Source organism: Zalophus californianus, chromosome 6 (assembly GCF_009762305.2).
Source record: "Zalophus californianus isolate mZalCal1 chromosome 6, mZalCal1.pri.v2, whole genome shotgun sequence".
Taxonomy (NCBI): Eukaryota; Metazoa; Chordata; class Mammalia; order Carnivora; family Otariidae; genus Zalophus; species Zalophus californianus.
Genome location: NC_045600.1, coordinates 97,876,899 through 97,904,121, shown reverse-complemented (window position 1 = coordinate 97,904,121; position 27,223 = coordinate 97,876,899). Strand labels below are relative to the sequence as shown.

At 35.7% G+C, this 27,223-nt stretch overlaps 1 protein-coding gene and 1 non-coding gene across 7 annotated transcripts in view; one reads left to right on the top strand and one right to left on the bottom strand.

The window, feature by feature from the left end:
- TCF12 (transcription factor 12) overlaps positions 1 to 27,223 on the bottom strand; it is a 373,813-nt gene that overhangs the window by 235,325 nt on the left and 111,265 nt on the right. The window lies entirely within an intron of this gene.
- LOC113910617 lies at positions 3,374 to 3,479 on the top strand. The gene has a single exon (XR_003516128.1). It is a non-coding gene; the product is annotated as a U6 spliceosomal RNA (small nuclear RNA).

The following is a 27,223-nucleotide window of genomic DNA, read 5'->3' as shown; positions in this document are numbered from 1 at the left end:
TAAAACCCATCATATATCTTAATACCAAATTCTCTGTATGGCCTTCATCTCTTCCTTATATGCCTTTAGACCCTAATTATTAATATTTCTAATACTGCAGGTAATACTATAATAGTTCAGGTCAACTAGACTTGTAAACTGGCATCATCTCTCGTTCTCCCTTCCCTTCTTCCTCCCTATCCCTATAGTGAGTATTCCTTATGAATGTCTCCTGAGTCAGCCTTTCTGTTCCTTTTTATCCTGGAATTTCATGATATCCTACTTGGACTTTCTTTCTTTTTTTTTTTTTTGCTAGTCTCTCTGAATTTCTTAAAACACTATTATATAACATTTCACTAGCTTCTAATATCCTGCCCATGTAATCTTCCTAAAACAACCCTTTAAAACACATTACCCCAGATTTAAAAAGTAAACGGTTCCAGTACCCCACCACCTCCCAAATTCTTCAACCTGTAATGGAATATTTAATCATCTGTTCTATAAATGTTTACTGTCAGTTGTGCTGGGTTTTGTCCCTCCTATGCTCAAAGCCTTTGAAAACCCAGTTACAACAGCCTCTCCCTTCTAACCCTAGGAGTCAAAAAACTTACTAATTTCTTATTATGGCATACACACTCATGGTTTAGGGAAGATTCTAGGCACTGGTCATACAGAGATGCACAAGACACAGTAACCCCGCCTTCAAGCACCTGTCATTCAGTGTCTTACCATTCAAACTCTCAGCTGTAACCATGAGGCATATCTATAATACATAGCATCTATCATTGCTCTTATTATTCCTCTTAGCACTTCTACCTCCTCTACATTTAATTCTTATTGGTTTAATGCTCACATTCAATTCCACCTCTGCTGTACAACTTGCCCAACCTCATTAATTTTTACTCAGTCCTCTTCAATACTGTTATTGAACTTAAAAATCTATGTCACACAGCACAGAAGTTATAATTATACTTAAGTGAACACCATTTAACAAGCAGCCTCCTATTAATTTAAGAGCACATTCAGTTCTGGGGCACCTAGGTGGCTCAGTCGTTAAACGTCTGCCTTCGGCTCAGGTCATGATCCCAGGGTCCTGGGATCGAGCCCCGCATCGGGCTCCCTGCTCAGTGGGGAGCCTGCTTCTCCCTCTCCCACTCCCCCTGCTTGTGTTCCCTCTCTTGCTGTGTCTCTCTCTGTCAAATAAATAAAATCTTTAAAAAAAAAAGGAGTGCATTCAGTTCTTATTCTGTATCACCTATAGTACTGAATACATAGAGCAAGCTCAATTAAAAAAAGAGCTTTTACACACAAAATAACACTGGACATTAATATAAGGGCAGGTTTTCTAGTGGCAGTATAGCTTTTTACTTATACTGATTCTCCCCAGTCTCACTTAACAGTACTAATTTGCAAGGGAGCCTTCATAAAGGACACAACTGATGACCAAAACACAAAAGGAACCACATTAAGAAGACACTCAGCTGAGACCCCTGACATTATCACAGTGCTCTAATGGAATGAACTAAAACTCTCTTGTTCACAATCATGTATATTTATTGTAGTACCATATAAGCAAAAATTCTAGATTTTGAACTCTCATAATTAATGTCTAATCCATAAAAAAATAATTGAACTTAAGTCATTTGAAAATATCTACAACTTACAAAGATGAATAATTAGATTAAAAACCTACCATAGCATCCACCTTTGGGGCTGTTAAAACTAGCTGGAAAACTTGGTCACTGCCTATGTAAATAAATCATATCACTTTTGAAATCTTTACCTCAGAGTATTTTTAGTTTAAAAAAAGAGGAGTGTTTATCAAAGTATTTATCAGCAACTAAAATATACACTAACAATGACTTCCATTAAATAACAGAATATAATCTTGACATAAAAATAAGATCTGTACACCAAATCTTACATATTGCCTGCGGGCATGTAAAATGATATACTTTAGAAAACTGGCAGTTTCTTCAAAGATAAAAATAGACATACCCTATGATACAACAACCTATCCCTAGGTATTTCCCCAAGATAGAGTGAGGAAAAACATACAGTCACAAAGAAACTTTTACACTAATATTAAGGACAGCATTCATAATAGCTAAAACTGCAAACAATCCAGATGACCATCAATTTAAAAAAAAGAATAGGGACAGCTGGGTGGCTCAGTCAGTTAAGCATTTGCCTTCAGTTCAGGTCATGATTCCAGAGTCCTGGGATCAAGACCCATGTGGGGCTCCCTGCTCAGCCAGGAGTCTGCTTCTCCTTCTCCCTCCCTCCACTTGTGCTCTCTCTTTCAAATAAATAAATAAAAATCTTTTAGAAAGAAAGGGGGGTGGAGAGAATGAAAACAGGAAGGAAGGAAGGAAAGAATAAAAGATCTATAGTTTATTCATTCAAAGCAATCCTGTTCGGCAATACAAAGACATGGACTAGGGGTACACACAACAACATGCATAATCTCGGTAACCTTATGCTTAGTAAAAGAAATCATATACAAAAGATTCCATTCATATGTTGATCTAAAACAAAACAAACAAAATCACAGTGATAAAAATAAAGACAGTGGTTGCTTCTACAGTAGAGTTGACTAGGAAGTAGTACAAGGGATACTTATCAGTGAAAAACACAAAACCAGATGCACCGAATAAGATCCAAATCTATATGATTTGTCCAATGAAGACACTCCATAGTCAGCATGGCATATTGTGGTTGAACAAGCAGAAAGCTACTATGTCCTGTTTAGGAAGCCAGAAAACAGAATTTGGGAATGTCAGTGTGGCTGGAAAGTAAGGAGGGGAATCATAAAAAGGATAAAGTCAAGCCATGGTTGGGGAAGGTCCAAAAATTTATATTTAAACTCCCCTCAAATCCTTGGCTGACCTAACAACATAAACATAGGGGACAATACAAGAAATCCAACTGAAAGCAATATCTAGAAGGCTAAAATAACTGACCATAGATTTCAACTAATGGTACCACAGAGGAAACTAATCAGGGATTGCTTGGTAAATAATTTGGGCTTTCTACAAACCTGCTTTAACAAAGCAGAAAACCAAGCCTCAAGATAATTGACCAATAATGTAACTACTTACCAGAGCAAAAAACAGAACTCTGCTGAGAGAAACCAAAACCTCTATAACACATCTTGTACATTTTCTAATATAAAATAAAAAATTAATGCAGGTGTGGAGAAATAAAAATATGACCTATAGCTCAGGAAAAACACTCCATACGTTGAGATCACAGATGTTGGAATAAGGAAGAAAGGATTTTAAAGCAGCTATTATATATTCAAAGACTTTAAGAAAAAGATGGTCAAAATGAATGGACAGATGAGACACTCTTAGCAGAGAAAATGAAAATGTATTTGAAAATGGAAATTCTAATGCTCATTTTGGCAGCACATATACTAAAACTGGAACGATACAGAGAAGATTAGCATGACCCCGCACAAGGATGACATGCAAATTTGTGAAGCATTCCATATAAAGAAAAAAAAAGGAAAAGTAAATGGAAATTCTAGAATTTAAAATTGTATTAACTGAAATAAAAATTCACTGAATAAGCTAAACAATGAACTGGAACCAGAAGAAGAAACTGTAAGTGAAAATGAATGAAATCAATAAAAAATTATTCAATATGAAGTAGAAAAAATATTGGAAAAAAGAAATAGCACCTTAGCTACTTGTTAAACAATATTAAATAGTGTAAAATAAATGTAATCAGAATATGAGAAGTAGATGAGAAAATTATGCAGAATAAACATCTGGGGAAAAATTGCAAAAATTTCCCCAAATCTGTGAAAAACATTACTGACTGCATGCAGACCCAATGACCTCAGTAATCTCTAAGCAGAAAAATACAAAGCAAACCTCAACAATACACACAATCATCAAATGGCTGAATACAAACACAAAGAAAGAAATCTTAAATTCAACCAGTGGGAAGAAAGACAAGTTACATAAGGGGAAAATGATATAAATAAAAGCTGACCACTCATCAAAAACAATGGAGGCAGGAGACAATAAAATGACATCATTAAAGTTCTAAGAGAAAAAAATATAAAGTTCTCCAAGAAAAAAAAGTCATCTGAGAATAACTGCGTAGAGATCCTAAGTACAAGAAATACTAACTAAAATTCTTATGCTGAAGGAAAATGACACCAGATAAAATTTGGATCCACAAGAAGGAAAGAACAGAAATGGCAATTACGTAAGGATAAATGACTATTTTTCCTCGATTTTCTTTAAAGTGCACAGGATTAAGGAAAGCAGAAACTATAAAGTTGTTTCAAAAACTTTAAAATATTTTTACAACAAAGAATAAAAAAAAGTAAATGAAATAATTCTTTTCACGATTCTTAATTTTATATTGATATGGTAAAATATAAAGTTCAGGTAAAATGTAACGAGTGTATACTTTAATCCCTAGAGCAACCCTTAAAAATAATTAAAAGAGGTACCGCTAAAAAGTTATTCAAGAAATTAAAATAGAATACAAAAAAAATATTTGATTAACCAAAAAGAAGGGAGAAAGGGAAGAACCAGGGCACAAAAAATTAAATAACATGATAAAACTAAATATAACATATCAATAAGAATTCAAGTATTAGAAAGAATGTAGAGCAACTAGAACTCTCATACATTGCTGGTGGAAATATAAAACAGTAAAATGACTTTGAAAAACTCTTTAGCAATTTTTCAGAAAGTTAAATATATTTCCATATATGACCGAGAGATTCCACTCTTCATATTTACCCAGGAGAAATAAAAACGTTTATGTTCACAAACTGAATTACCCAAGACTGTTTCTAACAGCCTTATTAATAATAGCCAAACACTTAAAACATTTCTAATGACTGCAGACACCTAAATGGATAAATATATGATGGTTTATTAACTCAATGGAACACTGCTATTCAGCAATAAGAACGAAGTGCTATTCATAACTTGGATGAATCTTTTTAGCAAAGAAGCCAGACACAAAAGAGAACATACTATTATTGCATTTACATAATGTTCTAAAAGTGGCAAAACTAATCTAAGGGAATAAAACAAGAATGATCATTGTTTGTTAAGTGGGGGTTTGTTTGGAAGGGGCCATGAGAGAACTTTCTGAGGTGCTACAGGTTAGGTTTCCCGGGAAACAGACTCTTAGATGGATTATTTGAGTTCAAGAAGTCCACTGGGAAGTGCTCTCATGTTCAATGCCTATGATGAGTTGAAGGAAGCACAAGTGGGTACAGGAAGAAGTTGAATTGTGATACAACAGTAACAAATGTCTTAGGCCATCACATGGGGAGTTCTCAAACTGGGATGGGCCTTGGAAACTGTCCCAAATTACAGCAAGTGGACCAAGATCTTTATGCCTTCCCCCTACCCCTACCACTGCATTGACCAGTCATTGGGTAAATGCAGCCCCCAGAAAGTAGGTGTTACAAGATCAAGATAGCCCCCTTCAGTAGAAGGTAACTCTTAAAACTCTTCTTTGGTTGAGTGTTGTCCACCAACATTCCCAGCAGCTTGAAAAATAAGTGTTCGATTCCAGAAATGCTCCACTGTATTCATAACATGGCATGAGAGAAATATTTTTATCTTGATTGAAGTATTGATTATATGGGTGTGTATACATTTATCAAGCTCACCGAACTGTACATTTAAGATCCATTTGGGCCACCTGGGTGGCTCAGTCGGTTAAGCATTGGACTCTGGATTTCAGCTCAGGTCGTAATCTCAGGGTTGTGAGATCAAGCCCTGCGTCGGGCTCCACATTGGGCATGCAGCCTGCTTAAGATTCTCTCTCTCTCCCAGGGTACCTGGGTAGTTCAGTCAGTTGGGATTCCGACTCTTGATTTTGGCTCAGGTTATGATCTTGGGGTCCTGGGACTGGGCCCCGAGTCGAGCTCCATGCTCAGTGGGGAGTCGGCTTGGGATTCTCTTTCTCACTCTCCTTCTGGCCCTCTGGCTGGCTTGCACCCTCTCTCTCTCTCTCTCTCTAAAAATTAAATAAAATAAATCTTAAAAAAAAGATTCTCTCCCTCTCCCTCCCCCCCAAAAAATCCATTTATTTCACTGTATGTAAATTCTACCCCAAAAGAGGTCCCCCTGCTACATGCATTATTGATTTGTTTTTTAAGATTTTTATTTATTTATTTGACAGAGAGAGAGACAGCAAGAGAGGGAACACAAAACAGAGGGAGTGGGAGAGAGAGAAGCAGGCTTCCCATTGAGCAGAAAGCCCGATGTGGGGCTCGATCCCAGGACACTGGGATCAAGACCTGAGCCGAAGGCAGACGCTTAACAACTGAGCCACCCAGGAGTCCCTGCTACATGCTTTAAAAATGTTATACTCTTATTCTGGACCCCTGCCCCCATACTTAAATACTAACAAAGTACAACTTGGAATGAAGAGAGACAAAAGATTAAATTTTAAAAAACAAGGAACAGTACCATAGTCAAACTACAGCTTTTAAAACAGTAGTGGGTATCCATAGCAACTGGCTCCCAGTATTAGAGACCATAAAAAAGAAAAAGATGCTGATATTCAGAGGTATTCATTTGAAGTTCAAATAGAAGTCCATACCCATGTAGCAAGGATGACATGGTGATTTGATACAAAGCAGCATGGTGATTTTTTTTTTTAAAGGAATTTATTTATTTGAGAGAGAGAGAGTGAGAGAGCGTGGGGTGAAGGGCAGAGGGAGAAGCAGACTCCCTGCAGAGCAGGGAGCCTGATGTGGGACTCTATCCTGGGACTCCAGGATTATGACCCGAGCCAAAGGCAGATGCTTAACTGACTGAGCCACCCAGACGCCCAGGAGCATGGTGATTTGATGGTCTTTGTTGAAGCAATGGAAGATAAAACACCTGAAAGAGTTTTGTCATTTAAAAAAAAAAAAAAAGTGCAAACCCAAGCTCTACCTTTCCATTACCTTTCAAATATTTTTCAAAAATTCCTACAATGAATATCCCTTTCTCCCAGTTGTGGGACTGGCAATATGAAATAAAATAATCATTGCCAATGCAAACATCACAATGTTATCATATATTTAAAATAATTATGCTTTGAAAGAACTATACAAAGAGCCTAAGGAAAGATTGTTCAGATGATTAATTTTCATAGGTTTCTGAAGAATTAATGCATGAAGGCTATTTATACTGTGAAGAGCAAAATACTATTTTAAATTAGTATCAGATTAAAAGCGACTTTTATCACACTATGAGAACACACGGTTCTGTGCACTATATATAACTATAAATTTGTAGGTTCCCTGGGGAGAAACAGTACATAAATAAGTGAAATAGCAGCAAATTATGTTCACTAACAATGCTAAGTTAGTACAAACCAAAATGATATACTGAAAAACTACATAAATGTAAATGCATGCCTTTTTCAAAATAAGAATGATTTGCTCGTTCACCATGGTTACAACTTTACTGAAAGAATATGAATGGTGCCTTAAAGTTGGTAAGTCCATTCCAATTACACCCAGGAAATAAACTAAAATTAAAAGGTGAGAAGGTAAATGCAAAGTTATTTTTGAAAATTTAATGCAAGTCAAAGGTAGAAAAATTCATGTTTTAAAAATATGTGTTTTACACTCAATATTTAAGAGGAAGGTATTTCTCAACTGAAGCTGAAGTTTTGTTTACAAAATTTTCAGAAATATTTGTTTTCCTTCATGATCCACACAGAATAGAAGGGGAGGAAATTAAGTTAACTTTTGTAATACTTTTGTGCTACTGCAATAACATACTACTCACTCCTTAGAAGTTGATCTTCAGTTTCTGCTCAATATGAAAATCTCTATTATAACCCAATCAATTTGTGGTCATTTACCTCCATTACAATTTCTTATATTAAGTATCTCCATTAAATTACTCAATTTATTATTTCAAAATAGTTCAAGTATATGAAATCATCACCTTGTTAGTCTTTTCGAAAATAAGATGGTAATCAAGATGTAAATAGAAGAGGGTCTAACCTAATGCAACTGTTTATAGACCCACTTCTTTGCTAACCTTGAAATACAGGTGAAGGGCTGGAATCTCACAATTTTATTTTATAAACACCTATAATAAAATAACCTGTTTGTAGTCCTGAGTATCATTTAAAATGTTTTCTAAATATCATTTAGAATACGTTCCAAGTATATAAAACTGTATGGAAAAAGTGGTCAGTGATAAAATGCTGGCAAAATACTTTTAGTTGGCAATATTTCCTAAAGCAGGAACCCCATTCATTCTGACTTTGTCCTATGGCCGCTGGGTGAGTTAGTCATCATCTTCCTATTAAAACCCTAACAACCTTCAACCCAAAGAATTTGTAAAGATGAAATGCATAGTTTAAATAGATTTCTGCCCAAGAGCAAGGAATTAGACTTGGATTCTTGACCTCCTAAATTATGTCATTTGCAAGAGAGAAGAAAAGATGGGCAAATATGAGGAGTTTATAAATTGTTCAGAGCTGCTTTAGGAGAAAAGAGGAAGAAAAAAAATCACCACACTTTGATTTCACAGTAATTAAAAACAGGTCTGTGTCTTCTATCAGTTCATTAAGTGAACATACACTCAATTCTAAGTATATCCTCCTGTCAGTCTTAAAGTAGAAAGGCTTGAACTGTATTGATTTATCCAATTCTATATCCACACACAATACCAAATATCTTAGTGGTTTGGTATTCCTCCCATCACTTTTCAATATTTGAACCCCTGGCCTAGCTTCTTCCCCTGACTTTCTTCAAAATCGCATTCTTACCTTTGATCAGATTGAGTTCCGAATCTCCTGCTGTCCCAGAAAAACCTCTCAATTTCTCCCTTGGGTACATGCGTGTGTATACATTTATCAAGCTCACTGAACTGTACATTTAAGAGAAAGATATTTATTGACAGTGTGAAGAAAACCTTACATACTGTAAATACTTAATATACTCCAGAAGTTTAAGAGTGCCAAAAAAATGGATCTAGCTGATTTCCTTCCACACCCAATTTCTCTCATTAGTGTCTCACTTTGTCTTTTCAGCTTAACAAAGGACACAATACATATAGTAAACTCTAACTACCTAAAAGCCATATCAGGAAAATATGCTTTACAGGCCACTGGACTTAAGTACAATCTCTGACTTTTCCATTTACTAGGCATATGACAACTCTATTAAAACTGTTTCATTCTCAAAAACTGGAGGTTGTTAACAGTACATAACACACAGACTAAAGATGAGAATGAAATGATATCTACAAGGCACTTAATACAGCATCTGTCACATAGTAAATGCTCAATAAACGTAAGCTATCTGAAACTTCAGAAAAGGCTTTTTTATTCTCATTGTGAGAGAACTCATCTGACAATCTTGTCACTGAGAAAAATTGGGAGAGGCAGGTATCTGCTGCTTAAAGTGACTGCATCTAAGTTGGATTTCCCATTTGTGGTATTGCTTCTTCAACTATCAGTTCCTCTCTGAATGGACTATTGATAACCTGCTGAAGCAATTATCTTCTGTGTTTAAAACTCAATATGATTATTTATAGTAAATGATATCATCTTTCAAAATCTAACCATAATGCATATCTGGAGCCTACTGTAAAGATACTCAGACTGCAAAGGCATTTAAGTTTATGCCAAACGAACGTTGGTTCTTCCTGCTTTAATGAGAATACAAACCAAGAAAATAAAAAGGAAAGAGTATCTTCATATTACAGGGGTGAACAAAGGATTTGAGGTAACAGGCCAAACACAGTTTAAGTTATATGACTTGGAAGTCACATCTTTTTCTTTGCTTGAGTTTTCTCATTTGCAAAAATCAGGCAACACTGGCTCTGCCTACTAAATGAGACAGTATATAAAATGCCTGGAGAGCATCTTGCATGTAGTAGTTTCTAAGTGCTTAAAATTAACTAACCTCACATGACCCTTTCCCTGCAATGCTTCTGTGGATTGTTTAAAAAGATAGAGGTAATGCATGGCAGAAAATATTATCATTATGTCACTAATTAGATCTGTTTCCCCAATTTAACAATTTCTATTCAATAAGCATCTACTGAGTAACTACTATGAGTGAGGAACCATACTTTGTCATTCACTCCCCCACCACCAAGTTTTTCTTATTTACATCTTACAAGTGGTAGGCATCAGCACCGCAATCAATTTAAAGTCAATAAACAGATGAAAATTTCCCCCTTACATACTTCTTTGCATTATATATTCATTGACCTCAAGAGAGATATTTGTATCAAAAACATAACAAATCTATGAACCTTTGAAAATACGGTACTATTTCCGGGCAGAAGATGTTGCCCTAAAAACAGTCCTGTAAGAAACTAACCTGAAAGTCACATGTGAATGGAAGTCAGAATGAAAAACTTTAATTCTAACACAGTAAAGTTAAGACACATTTTTAATTCTTGCCAGGAAAAAATGTGTAAAAGCAAGACTGGTAAAATATTAGAATAGCTAGAAAAGAAGAAAAATTAGTAAGGTGAATCAGTCATAAATCTGGAACTCTTTCTGAGCATGATGACTCATTTAACAAAAGAATATATACCCTGGAAGACTTTCTCTAATGTGAACAAGCAGTTCATTGGAATAAAAATACAGTTGACCCTTGAATGACATGGAGGGGGTGGGGGAAATAGGGGAACCAATTACCTATTTGTCAAAAATCCATGTATAACTTTTGATTCCCTAAAAACTGAACTAATAGCTTACTGTTAACAGAAGTAGGCTAGCTGATAACACAGTTGAGTAACACGTATTTTGTATGTTATATGTATTATATGCTTTATTCTTAAAGTAAGCTAGAGAAAAGAAAATGTTATTGAGAAAAATCATAAAAGAAAACACATTTGCAGTACTGTAGTGTATTTACTGAAAACGATCCATACATAAGTGGACCCGAACAACTGAAACCTTTTATCTGTTAAGCTTCTTTTATTTTTTTAAAGATTTTATTCATTTATTTGACAGAGAGAGATACAACGAGAGAGGGAACACAAGCAGTGGGAGTGTGAGAGGGAGAAGCAGACTCCCCGCTGAGCAGGGAGCCCGATGCGGGGCTCGATCCTAGGACCCTGGGATCATGACCTGAGCAGAAGGCAGACGGTTAAAGACTGAGCCACCCAGGCGCCCCGTTAAGCTTCTTTTAATAAAAATTTTCTTTCCATCATAGTTTAAAATAAAAAAATCAAGATACAAACTGCATATTTACCACGGTAACTATAAGCCTGAGGGGAAAAAAACTGGAAGGAAATACAAAAAGTACTAACAGTTTCATTTGAAAAGCTGGATTCTTACTGTCTTCCTCTTTTACTCTTTTTCAACTTTTCTGAAATTAGTTTATATTATTTGAAAATTTTAAAATGAATTTATATAATTTAAAAATAAGTTTTTTGAAAAATTGTAAGCTAAACCAAAAGCAATCACTGGGCAAATACTGAACTACTTACAGTCTAACATAATCATTTAAACAAAACAAAACAAAAAATAAACATTTATACAATTAAATATTTTTCTCAATTACATAAAATTCAAATGCAATCACAAAAAACTTCAAGAAATTTAGTATCTTTTACTTCACTGACATTTCAGTGACTTAAATAGTTCATTAAATGGATAACACCAAATTTCTCCAAAGAACACATACAGATGGCCAGCGGATACATGAAAAGATTCTCAACATCATTAACAATCAAGGAAATGCAAATCAACAGAAAATGAACAAATAAAAAAACAGAAATTAAGTATAAGTGAGGATCTGGAGAAACTTGGATCTTCTACACTGTTGTTGGGAATGTAAAATGGTGTAGCCACTAGGGAAAACAATATGGAGATTACTCAAAAAATTAAAAATAGAACTACCCTATGATCTAGCAATCCTACTTTGACTAATTTATCCAGAAGAACTGAAGACAGGATCTTGAAGAGATATTTACACTCTTGTGTTCTTGCAGCATTATTCACAATAGCCAAGAGATAAACAACATAAATATCCACTGATGGCTGGATGAAGAAAATAAGGTAGAGTCATACAATGGAATACCATTAAGTCTTAAAAAAAATAAGGAACTTCTTTTTTACGTTACATAGGTGAACTTTTGCTAAGTGAAATAAGCCACTCAGAAATACTGTATGAAAGGAATGAGATCTTGCCATTTGCAACGACATGGATGGAACTGGAGGGTGTTATGCTGAGTGAAATAAGTCAATCAGAGAAAGACATGTATCATATGACCTCGCTGATATGAGGAATTTTTAACCTCAGGAAACAAACTGAGGGTTGCTGGAGTGGTGGGGGGTGGGAGGGATGGTGTGGCTGGGTGATGGACATTGGGGAGGGTATGTGCTATGGTGAGCGCTGTGAATTGTGCAAGACTGTTGAATCACAGATCTGTACTTCTGAAACAAATAATGCAATATATGTTAAGGAAAAAAAAAGAAGATAGCTGGAGGGGAAGAATGAAGGGGAGTAAGTCGGAGGGGGAGATGAACCATGAGAGACGATGGACTCTGAAAAACAAACTGAGGTTTCTAGAGGGGAGGGTGGTGGGGGGATGGGTTAGCCTGGTGATGGTTATTAAAGAGGGCACGTTCTGCGTGGAGCACTGGGTGTTATGCACAAACAATGAATCATGGAACACTACATCAAAAACTAATGATGTAATGTATGGTGATTAACATAACAATAAAAAAATTAAAAAAAAAAGAAATACTGCATGATTCCATTTATATGAGATACATAAAGTAGCCAAATTCATAGATGCAGGAAGTAGAATAATGGTTGCCAATGGCTAGGGGAAGGGGAAATGGGGAGTTGTTCAATGGGTATAGTTTCAATCATGCAAGATGAAAAAGTTCTAGAGATCTGTTGTGCAACAATGTGCATATAGTTAACAATACTCTATTGTACTCTTAAAATTTTGCTGAGTATACCTAATGTTAATGTCCTTTTTTTACCACAATTAAAAGAAAAAAGAACACCTAATAACACATAAGGAAAAATTTTCCTGTGTAAATAATACCATACAATGGGGTGGGGGTGATCATTGTTTTCTGAACATACAGGAAAGTGATGCCCATTTCTTATATCTTTTTATTTCTATAAGAATGATCTGTTCTCATTCCTTAATTTTATCTTTGAAGAAATCTTCCCACTTTTGTTTCCCTTCGTACATGGCCATCTGATGAGCTATAACTGAGTCAGACCTGTAACTAGCTAGGAATTCATTTTATTTTATTCCCTGTCACAAAATAAGGTAAAAGGCATTTTTGTAATTACATCAAGTAAATGCCACACAGGCAAGGGCTGGAAAATGGCAATTATATTCACTATATAAAATAATACTGTAAATGTAGCAAGAAAGGATCCTACCTATGGGCCCATTCAAGACTTTAAAAATACATATATTCAGTAAACTATTGACGTAATGGCCATGTCTTCATCTTATGTCACCCAAAATAACTTTCATGAATATAAAGAGAAACAGTACACTAGTAATGAGATTAAGTAAACAATAAATGGATTTTAACAAAAGTGAAAGGCAGCATGCTTCATACAAACTAAATGGCTACTATAAATTGCGAAAGACCATTTTCTTTAAAAATTACAAAAAAAAACCTCAATTACTTTTGCTTTTGTATAAGTGATATCTTTTGTATTTTAACTCCAACAGTTGCCAAAATAAGCCCATTTACATGTGATGCCTGTCAACTAGCAAATTTACATTCGGATTCTGTTGGCTTTGGACCCTGCATTCTGTTCTCTTCTTTGTGCCATTGTTGTTTTTAGGTTTGGCAGTAGCTCTAGATCTTTGTTTAACTTAGTTCTTTTGTCTAACTTCTGCAGTATATACACATTATAAAATTAGCATGAAACAACATTTCAGTTTCCATCATCACAATTAATTCCCACCTTGGCAAAGTCTTGCAAATTATGCTTATGTGAACCCAAAAGAAAAAACCAGAAATACAGCACCTGATTTCTCCACCTGAAGATGTAAAAGCAAGTAAGAGAAAGAACTGTTTGGTTCAATAGTATACACAAAAAATTCATCATGAAGATCACACCCAATTTTAACGTATTAAAAGCTGGGTAATCAGAGATGACCCCAGCAATCAGAGCTAAATTTGTTTGGCTGCCAAAATGCCCATGTTTCTCTTCATCTTAATTTCTTCCAATGTATTTTTAGTTCTGTCTAATACAAAAGTACTTTATGTCAGGTAGAGTCTCCTGCCTCAAATTCATCATGTAACTGAAAATAATAGCTTAATTTGTTAAAGTTAATATTTGAGAGCCTCATTATAGATTCATTTAAGTAGATCATGCAACGGATCAATAATTTAAATAGGAGTTTTGAAACACTGTGAATTTTATCTTCAGCACTTAATGGTAAAACTTAAAAATATGTATGGATATCCTACCTGCACATAAGCAGAGAATTTGATTGTAATAACTTTTACAACACACATTTATATAATCCTGAATATACTCAATTGCCTTCATATTCATATCATGATTAAGTGAATTATCCTAAATGCAATTTTTCATCCTAATCAAGGCAGCAATATCATTAGGAAAATTCGAAAGACTTCTATCAGCTATAAACTATGCTTTTTGTATTTACTTCTGATCATGAGATATTCTTGATGTTCTGAGAACTCACAGCCCTTCAAAAATAAATCAATCACAGGGTTAAGACTTTATTTGAAAGGGCTTTTATCTCCTACTGAATACCAGCCTAAAAACAGCTGTTCCTTCATTTGAAGGTTGAGCTCTTATTCATATCACTTCTGGAGGAGAGGAAAGCCAGTAAAGCTATTTTTCAGAAAGTCAAACTCCTACTATTCAGCCAGTTCCTATGGAACTCCTTTCCATCTGTTCCCTGACATTTCGGTCAGGTTATACACTTGCCAAAGAGTTCTCTTTGGATACTGAATCCACTGGTGAAGACAAATGGGAAAAAAAATCAATTAACTTGTGACTAAAGAATATTAATTTAAAATATGAAAAGCTGTCATGCATCATGTCAAAAAGGGCTCTATAATCAAATATGCAGTCCATGTTATAAACAAAATCAGGAATCTAGACTGAACAAGAAATAGTTCAGAAATTTTTGCTGCTTGTTTGCATTAAAAGTTTATTCTATGATGGACAGATAATAAATAAGAACTGATACGATCATGTTTTCATGGCAAAAAGACAGCACCTTATAAGAAAATAATAACCCTGAAAAGGAGTCTGGGAATCATAATGCAACTAGCTTTTAAAAAGTATTTTAATAATAAAAGTTTTTATTCAGGGGATACAGTGAGAAGCGATATTCACGTATTTCATGTTTCTGTATTTATTGGAGAAGTTGATCGAGAAAGATATAATTTTTAAAGCAGAATTTAAAGGTATTAGATCAAAAAGTAATAAAGAAATTGACAGAAATAAATTACTAGGTTTGGATGACAACTAATCATGACTTTTCATAATCCAAAGAATTGTGACTACTTAGTGATTAGTAGCTACTAGGTCAGAGGCCAAGCAGATTAGTAACTCTACTTGTCCTTAAGAAGATCCAAAAGAAAGCCTGAACTGTACAGATAATTTGGTTCATGATTCTTACAAAGCTGGTCTGGAACAAAAAGGTCCACTGAGTCAATAAGCAAGCATAACCTAGAGAGAGCAAGGAAACAAAGTTTGAGGTGGTATGGGGAACTCTTAGATTTCCTCCCGAGGGTGTAAGTATAACGTCAAAAGTAACTCCTGGGGATTCCTGGGTGGCTCAGTCCGTTAAGTGTCTGCCTTTGGCTCAGGTTATGATCCCGGGGTCCTGGGACTGAGTCCCACATCCCCCTGCTTCTCCCTCTGCCTGCCTCTCTCTGACAAATAAATAAATAAAATCTTAAAAAAAAAAAAAAAGTAACTCTTGGGTGTAATTTATTTATTCTTTATTCTTTTTCTTTTTTTTCCTCAGCTTGATAAGTGTATTCTTTAATCTTCATCCTCTATCTCCCCCTTCCCCTCACCCACCTTCCTTCCGGTATTATCAGTTTATTCTCTTCAGTTAAGACTCTATTTCTTGGTTTTTCTCTCTCCCTCTTTTCCTTTGCTCATTTGTTTTATTTCTTAAATTCCGCATGAGTGAGATCATATGGTATTTGTCTTTCTCTGACTTATTTCACTTAGCATTATACTCTCTAGCTCTATCCTTGTTGCAAACGCAAGATATTCTTTTTTTTAAAGATATTCTTTTTTATGGCTGAATAATATTGTATTGTATATATATACACCACATCTTCTTTATCTATTAATGCATCCATGGACACTTGGGCTGCTTCCAGAGTCTGGCTACTGTAAATAATGCTATAATATTTACTCTTTTTAAAGACTTTAAAAAGATTCTTTGATATGGACTGTTCAAAGCAACAACAAAAACAAAAGCCTATGTTATGTTATGTTATGATGGAATTAAGAGCATTTTTTTGTCCTGGTTAAAGGTTTGACAGACAACAAAACGAAGGAGAGGAAAAACATTTGTTGAAATAGATGGAGAAGTATAAATGGATTCTATAATGATCAGAAAAGATAAATAACCTGGACAGGGAAACCAACTTAAATGGCTGCGTGTAGAAATAACAATGAAGTAACTCTGGCTAACAAAATGCTAAGACTACTGCTGGAATATTTCATAGGCCTCCTCCTAGATCAGGTAAAGTAACACATAAGTTTCAATATGGGCAAATATGTAAGAAAAAAACAACCCAAGGTCTGTTTACACGATACTTATCGTTAATGAATTCTCGATTAAATCATCAATTACCCAGAGAGGTGAACACAAATGGGTCCACTCAACCCTAATATACTAGAAGACAGTCTACAATGTACTTTGAGACATCTTAATTAAAATAAAAAGTAAAAAAGTACTAGAAAACTTTAGATGAATTTTTGTGAATTAAAGATCCAGAATGAACATAAAAGCATGCCAACTAGTCTGGCCTAAACAGTGAAGCTGGTTACATGTGTGTCAGGAGCACCAGAGAGTGAGGGGAGGCAAACATTTGGTAATCAAGAGCTAGGCAAGGCACTCCACCACAGAAATTACAGAATTTGGAGTACGTTTTCCTCTTTTGTTCACACATGGGGGAAAAAAAACATGCCAGAAAGGGTAAGCTGAGCAGGGAGCCCAATGCAGGGCTCCATCCCAGGACTCTGGGATCATGACCTGAGCTGAAGGCAGACGAGACACTTACCCAACTGAGCCATCCTGGCGCCCTGACACTTTTCTATTATTGACAGCTTTCCCTAACCCAGTTTCCTAATCAGACATTGAAAGTTAATAGCTACTGATCCCTTTCCAATAAAATTAAAATGTAAATTTTTCATTAATTTTATTTTGCTCAAATGCATACCATTAGTTCATTTTAAAAACTATCATTTTGTAATAGAAACTCCTTTCCCCTAGAAATCCACCAAGTTGTTTTAAAAAGAGTTTATATCAGGGGCACCTGGCTGGCTCAGCTGGTAGAGCATGTGACTCTTGATCTTGGGGTCGTGAGTTTGAACCCCAAGCTGGGTGTAGAGATTACGTAAAAAAAAAAAAAGGATATAAACATGGCTTATGTCTTATTACACAGTTGACTATGATATGCCATATGATTTGGTTCAATAATACACACGTGTTTAACACTATTATAAAGTCCTGAATAAGGAATACTGACTTTCTGCCATGTCTATTTAAATCCTGTGCACACGTGTGTGAGAGAGAGAGGGAAGAAGAGATCTACTACATATTCATAAAAATGAGGGGGAAAATGGAAATCAGTAATAAAATGGCATCTACCTTTTAGTTAATTTGCCCATTAAAATCAAGGGTACTTCTTGCAGCATCAGAAAAACAATGAAATAGAACAACATGTACCTAACATATTAAACAATCTTTGGAAGAACTGCTACCAAGACCCAACATGATGGTAAGAAAATGACAGCCTGGATGGCCTCTTTATCTATCTCTCCTCTCCCCCATTCCCACACTGGGCCCTTTGACTTTTCTACTGTCCTCACACTTAGGTCAGGTAGCTTGTACTATTCTTTAAAATCTACAGAGGAAGCAATTTTCTAAACTATTCTGGTTTTATTACTTTACATTTTTATCACAACTATCAATTTAAGAAAACGATCATGTGGTAAATTTTTACTTCTTTGTCCAGGGAAAAACGACCTCTCCCCTTAATTAGATGACCTCCCCTCTTAATTAAACTAACCACATGATCCCAACATGCGAGTTATTTTCAGCTGCCCAAATTCTATGACCTACTCTAAGGAAAGCCTAAAAAAATTCTTCTACAGACGGAAAAGTGATATAGGGCTTGCTTCTTTCTTTCCTCTGCCCCATTTAAAAGTCTCTCTGGCATATAACACCAAGAAGGAAGACAAAAAATAAAAGAAAAAGTAGGTAAAGTGGACATCATGAAAATGAAAAGAAATGAAAAAGACTGCAGAATCATATGTCTGATAAGGGACTTGTATCTAGAATACATTGAAAAAACTGTGTAACTCAATGAAAAAAATTATAAAATGGGCAAAGGATCTAAACAGACAATTCTCCAAAGAAAATGTACAGATAGCCAATAAGCCTATGAAAAGATGTTCATTATTAACTACTAGGGAAATGTAAATCTAAACCAAAATGAGATACCATTTCATACTCACTAGGATGGCTATAATCAAAAAGACAGATAATCACAATTGTGGGCCAGGATTTGGAGAAACTGGAACCCTACACATGGGTGGCGATATTGTAAAAGGTGCTGGCCACTTTGGAAAATAGTCTTACAGTTCCTCAAAATATTAAACATGGAATGACCATAACCCAGCAATTCCACTCCCAGGTAAACCCAAGGACGAGGTAGAGGGCAAATTACAAAATGCAGTCAACCTGCCCTTTAAAATAGCTCCTTTCCAACTCTCTTATTCTATTCCTGTTATCTCCCTAATCCAGGCCTTTATCTACATCAAAATGCCTCATTACCCTCAAAATTTGTATTCTATTTAATCCATTCCATGCCATACTTAGTGAGGATCTCACAAATACTGCTTCAAAATAAGTCAAAAGTCCCTAAAAGCCCCAAACTACTCAATATGTCAGTCAAGGCTTCTCACAATCTGATCTTGAACCACTTTTCTAATAACATCATAAAATCCCATGTGATTCGAATTAGAAGTTTTCCAATCCTTTCAGGTCAGGATCTTCAGTGTCTCCCCCGCCACCCCAGAAAACAAATATAAAAACAAATTAGAAAATTAAGAAAATTTTAATGTATCTAAGATACCCTTCAGAGTCCATCCAAAGCACCCTGTATGTAATATGACCTGAATGCAAACACTTTTCATATCATTATTTGAATAAAACTACTCTTTCAGGAAACACTATCATTTTATTTTATTTTATTTTTAAGATTTTATTCATTTATTTGAGAGAGAGAGAGAGAGAGACCATGAGCAGGGAGTGGGGGAGGGAGAAGCAGACTCCCCACTGAGCAGGGGACTCCCCCAATATGGGACTCCATTCCTGGACCCTGGGACCATGACTGGAGCCAAAGGCAGATGCTCAACCAACTGAGCCACCCAGCCATGAAACCAGTAATGCCTAAGGTCAAAGGAGTCCAGGATTTACCACCGCTGAATGAACATTCCATGTTACCACCACAATATAATACCACCTCCTTTTAAATTTCATTTTATTTTTTAAATTCTCATACAGAACTGGTCCCCCCCCCCCTTTTGGTGTACAGTTCTATGAATTTTAACACAATTATAGTTTTCAGCCAGTATTTCCTTTTTTTTTTTCCTGCATCATGCTGTTTCTCCTCTCCTTCTGGTACTCTTAATGACACAAATGTTAGCCCTTATGTTACTGGCCCACAGTTCTCTGCTAATTCTTTTTTTCCTATCATTCTTCTCTTTATGGTTCAAGATTGAAAAATTTCTATTGGCCTATCAAGTTCAGTGACTCCTCTTTTATCTCTATTCTGCTATCATACTGAATCCATCCAGTGACTTTTTTTACTCTATTACTGTATTTTTCAGTTTCAAATTTTTATTTGGTTCCTCTATAGCCTTTAGTTCTTTGCTGATACTTTTAGCTTAACACTTATCACAGAGGTATTTGCAATGGCTTATTCAAACGTGTTTTTATAATAGATGGTTTAAAGTTTATATCTATATTATAATGCCTTTATCAATGTGATTTGAGATATTTGTGGTTCTTTGCATGTTGAGTAATTTTGGATTATATCCTTGACATTTTGAATAATATGTTATGATTGATGTTTTGTTTTTACAGGCAGTTGACCTGATAAGGTAGGTTTAAGCTGCAAGTTGCAATACGCTTTCTGTTGGTTGTGGTTCCATTATCAGTCCAGTTTTCGAAGCCTTTCTGTTTGGATTTTTCCCGTGGATGTGCCACCCAGAGGTCAGTCCGCAACCTGGGTGGAGTTTTAACCTGTATCAAAATTTTCCGTCTTTGAAATGTTAATTAAGATCAGATCTTTGCATTGCACAGATAGACAGGGAGCCCAGGTGTTTATACACAACTTCATGAGTCTCCTTCCCAAGTTCTTTACTCTTCTTCTCTCCCTGGCACTTTCCAATTTGCTGAAGACCACCCTTCTCTGTCCTCTAGCCAGGACCAGTCTACATCTATAACCATGCCTGTCTGATGCCAAACACTGGGAGAATGGACTAAAGAAAGCAATGGAGTTTGCCGAGGCCTTCCTGGAGCTAGGGCTGCAGCAAACAGACACTAAGTAAGGTTCCCCTCCCTCAGAGTTGTGGCTCCTGTAGACACCCCTTGCAAAGTGATTCATTAACATATGACTGCTTGAAACTGAGTGTGACAAAATATAGAAAAAGGAAAGAAAAAAAAACCGGGGTGACCCCAACTCTCAGAGCCTTTCACCCTTTCTCATTCCTCAAGCCAAAACCAGAGGGCTTCTGGATCTCATTCTGTCTATATCACTATGCTCAATTCCAGGTTTCTGGCTGTGCTGAAGTTAGGTCAGGGGATCCTAGAACCCTACATTTCCTGATTTCTAAATTCTGAGTTATGGGTCTATTAGCTTAAAGATAATTTATAATACCCAACTATGGTGAGAAATGCGGTCAGAAAGACCCAGAAGATTGATTTAATCCCCCAAACCTCAAGCCAACAATCTTTTTAGCAGAGCTCCTAGCTGCAAAGGTGACAGAAACATCACTGACTGGCGCTTCAGCCAAATGCAAAGAAGGGAGTGTTTATCTAAGTTCCACAAGGCCACATCAGGGAGGGCCTTGGCAATCACCTGACAAGAGCCAACATTCTGATAACAAGAGTAGCCCACAGCACTTAAAAGTAAAGGAGAGGAGTACAAAAATAGGGAACGGCAGCATCTGGTTTCCAAAAACTTCATAAAAACATTTCCACGTTGTTTGCTTCATGAATATAAATAAGAATATTGCTCTATTTAGATGAAAAGTCTATCTGCTCCAGAAATAATCACTCACATATTAAACAATGGCAAATATGTAGTAGCTGCCTTAAGGCTCTATTCAGTACAAGTGACAACGCAAGTGGCTGGCCTGCAAGTGGCTGGCCTCCACCACAACGTATACAAGATCAGGCAAATGGATGGAGTCCATAGTTGCCCAGGATTTGATAAGAAAGGTTGATCAATCCAAAATATCTAACATTAGCCACTCCAGTTGCCTAAAAGCCCACCATAGAAGTATGTATTACAGTTATATACATGCCATATGCTAGTTAGAAAATTAATGTGTAGTGAGTCTTACATGTAAATAATGCAATTAAGAAAAAAAATGGATAGTAAGCTATATTTTCAATATGACTACTGCTAGGTAAAAACAGGAGGAAGAGGAGAAGGAAGAGGAGGAGTTGGACGGAAGAAAAAGAGTAAGATGAGAAAGAGGGTAAGAGGAGAGAGAAGATGGGGTGGAGGTGGGGAGGAGAGGTGGGAGTAGAAGGGGACCAGGAAGCTCAAAAGGACAAACGGAAATGCTTCCAGTATTTGGGTTTCAGCAGAGAGACAATGGGCAATATTTTCTAAATTTTTTCTTCCTGCCCATACTTTCTAAATCTGCTCTATTATAATTACTGCCAAAATAAGAAAAAAAAATTTATTAATATGGCAAACTACCAGCAATAACCATATGACCTAGAAGTCCCACTCCTAAGTATTTACCCTATAGAAATGCAAATGTATGTTTACAAAAAAACTGATACAAAAACGTTCATAGCCATTCTAATACTTTCCAAAAACAGTAAAATAACACAAATGTCCTTTAACAAGGGTAAAAACGACGACTGTGGTACATCCACTTAATGTAATACTGTTCATCAGTAAAAGGGAACCAACTACTGATCCATTCAACAACACAGTTGTATCTCAAAGGTAATATGCTTAGTGAAAGAAGCCAGTCTCAAAATGTTATATACTATATTACTATATTTATATAAAAACTCTCAAAAAGATAAAGCCATAGTAATAAAGAACAGATTAGTGGTTCCAAGGGATTAAGATGAAGGAAAGGGGAAACATAGCATGAGCTAGTTTTTGGGGTAATAAAGTTATTTTGACTCTTGACAGTGGTAGGACTTACATGAACCTATACTTGTGTTAAAATTCATGGAACTATATACCAAAAAGAAGTCAATTTTGGGGGTGCCTGGATAGTGCAGTCAGTTAAGCGTCCAACTCTTGATTTCAGGTCAGGTTGTGATCTCAGGGTCATGAGATACAGCCTGCTCAAGATTCTCTCTCTCCCTCTCCTGCCTTCCCCACCCCACTCCCACTGGCATGTGTGCGCATGTGCAACACTCTCTCTCTCTCTCTCTCAAAAAAGTCAGTTTTATTACACATTACTTTTTAAAATAAAATTTAAAAACAGCCCTACTGAACAACTCATGTAGAATGTTATAAAATACATTTTTTTCAAACAACCAGGATTGCAGAGTAGCGAAAATAATAAAAAAATAAAGCAAACACAGAATCAATGAAATTCAAATCAAAATTCTAGCAAGCTTACTTGAAATAAATGCATATAGAAATACAAAGGCCCAGAATAGGCTAAATAATTCTTAAAAAGAGAAACAAAGTTGGACTGACTTATAGTATCTAATCTTATGATTTACTCCAAACCAACAGTAATGAAGACACTATGAGGTAGGCATCAATGAAATATATTGATTAACGAAAGAGAACAGAGTCTAAAAATGGAACCAAACAAATGTAGTCAAATAATTTTCAACTAAGACCCTAAACGGAAACTCAACAATGAAAGAACAGTCTCAAATAAATGGTGTTAAAACAACTTAGTATCTTATGGAAGATAAAAATTCCAACTCCTGTCATACATTTTACACAAAAATCTGAAGTGGCTCAGAGACCTAAAAATGAAATCTAAAACTATAAAAAGTTCTGAAGAAAACACAGGGAAAAAAATCCTTGCCATTTTGGAGTAGGCAAAGATTCTTTTAGACAGAACAAAGCTTTAATCACACAAAAAACTTAATATGATTTCATCAAAATTAAAGCCTAATGCCCTTCAGAAGACTGTTAAGAAAATGAAAAGACAGGGGCGCCTGGGTGGCTCAGTCGTTAAGTGTCTGCCTTCGGCTCAGGTCATGATCCCAGGGCCCTGGGATCGAGCCCCACATCAGGCTCCCTGCTCAGCGGGAAGCCTGCTTCTCCCTCTCCCAGTCCCCCTGCTTGTGTTCCTTCTCTCACTGTGTCTCTCTCTGTCGAATAAAATCTTTAAAAAAAGAAAAGAAAGAAAGTGAAAAGACAAAAACTAGGAGAAAATATTCATAATACATATATCTGACAAAGATCTTATACCCAAAATTGACAAAGAAGATACATGAATGGAAAATAAGCACATGCAAAGATGGTTAAAATCATCAATCATCAGGGCAACATAAGCTAAAATGAGATACTACCACATACTAACATGAATGGCTAACCTTAGAAAGACTGACAATAGCAAGTGTTAGAGGATGTTGAGCAACGAGAACAATCATGCATTGTGTAAAATAGTACAACCACTTTGAGAAGCAGCTTTCCAGTTTCATAGAACATAAACTATATACTTATAATATGACCAAGAAACTTTACTCCTAGGTATTTATTCAAGAATAACAAAAACAAAATATCCAGGCGCACCTGACTGGCTCAATGGATGGAGCATGCGACTCTTGATCTCAGGGTTGTGGGTTGAAGCTTCACACTGGGTATAGAGATTACTTAAAAATAAAATCTTTTTTTAAAATGTCCATAAAAAGCTGTATACTAATTTCACAACAGCTTTATTCATAACAGCCAAAACACTGTAAACAATCCAAACATTTATCAACAGATTAATGGATAAATAAACACTGGTATATGGAAAACTATTACCAAGCAATAAAAAACAACTAATTTCTGATGCATGCAACAACCTGGATGAATGTCAAAAACACTATTCTATGGCTAAGAGACACATGAAAAAATGTTCAACATCACTCATCATCAGGGAAGTACAAATCAAAATCACAATGAGATACCACCTCACACCTGTCAGAATGCCTAAAATTAACTAAGAAAACAACACATGTTGGCAAGGATGTGGAGAAAGGGAAACCCTTTCATACTGTTGGTGGGAATGCAAACTGGTGCAGCGACTCTGGAAAACAGTATGGAGGTTCCTCAAAAAGTTAAAAATATAACTACTCTATGACTCAGCAATTACACTACTAGGATACAAAAGTGCTTATTCTAAGGGGCACATGCCCTCCAATGTTTACAGCAGCACTATCAACAAGAGACAAATTATGGAAAGAGCCCAAATGTCCACTGACTGATGAATGGATAAAGAAGATGTGGTGTATATGCACAGTGGAATATTACCCAGCCATCAAAAAGAATAAAATCCTGCCATTTACAACATGTGGATAGAACTGGAGTGTATTATGCTAAGAGAAGTAAGTCACTCAGAGAAAGACAAAGACCATATGATTTCACTCATATGTGGAATTTAAGAAACAAAACATATGAACATAGGGAAAGGGAAGGAAAAATAAAATAAGATAAAAACAGGGAGGCAAACCATAAGAAACTAGATCTATAGTTAAGAGAACAAACTGAGGTTTGCTGGAGAGGAGGCAGGTGAGAGGATGGGCTAAACGGGTGATGGGTATTATAGAGGGCACTGGCTGTTGTATGTAAGAGAGCAAATCACTAAATTCTATACCTGAAACCAATACTATACTATAAGTTAATTAACTTGAATTTAAATTAAAAAAAACCCCACCTAAATATGTAAATTTCAAACACATTTTTAAACTCTGCACAAATCATAATACTCTGAATAAATTCTCAGTGTTGGGGCGCCTGGGTGGCTCAGTCGTTAAGCGTCTGCCTTCGGCTCAGGTCATGATCCCAGGGTCCTGGGATCAAGTCCCACATCGGGCTCCTTACTCAGCCAGGAACCGCTTCTCCCTCTGCCTGCTGCTCTGCCTGCTTGTGCGCATGCTCTCTGTCAAATAAATAAATAAAATCTTAAAAAAAAAATTATCAGTGTCCCACCTTTTGTGACTGCATCAAAATGTAAAACCAAACTCCTCAAAGATGTGAAATAGAAAGTAAAGGGCAATTTCACCCAGGAAAAACGAAAACAAAAACCAAGAAAACATTGTTTAAGTCAAAGAAGCCAGATACAAGAGTTTATGATTCCATTATTATAAAGTTATTTCTAGAACAGAATAAAACTAATCTACAGTGATAGATAAAATCTAATCTACAATGACAGGTACCAAATAGTTCCAAGGGACAGGTGTTAAGGAAAGTGATTGCAAATGACTATAATAATGCAACTTTCTGGAATGATGGATATGTTCTATACATCTGGTAAAATAAATCTCAAAACTACTGAAATACATACTTTAAATGTATATATTTACTAATAAATGGATTCAGTAAAATTACAGGATACAAAATCAATATTCAGGTTGTGTTTCTATACACTAACAGAAAAAAGAAAAATTAAGAAAGCAATCCCATTTACAGTTGCATCAAAAAGAATAAAGTGGGGCACCTGGGTGGCTCAACTGGTTAAGGGTCCAACTCTTTTTTTTTTTTTCCCCCAACTCTTAATTTCAACTCAGGTAATGATCTCAGGATTGTGAGATCAAGCATCTCGCCCAGAGTGGATTCTCTCTGTACGTCTCTCTCTCTCCCCTCCCCTGCCTCTCCCTCTCTTAGAAAATGAACAGAAGAACAAAGTAACTAGGAATAAACTTAACGAAGGAGTGAAAGACCTGTACTTTGAAAACTATAAGACATTAATGCAAGAAATTGAAGACTGCACAAATAAATGACGAGATATACCATGATCATGAATTGGAAGACTTAATACTGTTAAAAAATCCATACTACCCTAATGTAATCCCTATCAAAATATAAATAGCATTTTTCACAAAGCTAGAACAAAAAAAAAAATCCTAAAATTTGTATGGAAGCACAAAAGACCCCAAATTGCCAAAGCAAACTTGAGAAAGAGGAACAAAGCTGAGGGTATCACAAGATCAGATTTCAAACTATACTACAAAACTATAGTAATCAAAATATTATGGTAGTAGCACAAAAACAGATCAAAAGAACAGAACAGACTGCCTAGAAATAAGCCCACACTTACATGGTCAATTAACCTACAACAAAGGAGGCAAGAATATACAATGGGGAAAAGACAGTCTTTTCAATAAATGGTATTGGGAAAACTGGATAGCTCCATGCAAAAGAATGAAACTGGACCACTTTCTTACAACATATACAAAAATAAACTCAAAAGTGATTAAAGACCTAAATATAAGACCTAAAACCATAAAACTGCTTTAAAAAAAACACAGGCAGTAAAATTTTGGACATCAGTCTTGGCAATATTTTTCTGGATATGTCTCCCCAGGAAAAGAGGAAGAAAAGCAAAAATAAATAACTGGGAAACTATAAAAAGCTTTTGTGCAGTGAAAACTATCTACAAAATGAAAAGCAATCTGCTGAAATGGAGAAAATATTTGCAAATGATATATCCAATAAGGGGTTAATATGGAAAATATATAAAGAACTTACATAACAACATATATATGTTAATCAGAATATATATATTCAACTAAAAATGTGCAGAACTAAATAGACATTTTTTTCCAAAGATAGACAGATGGCCAACAGA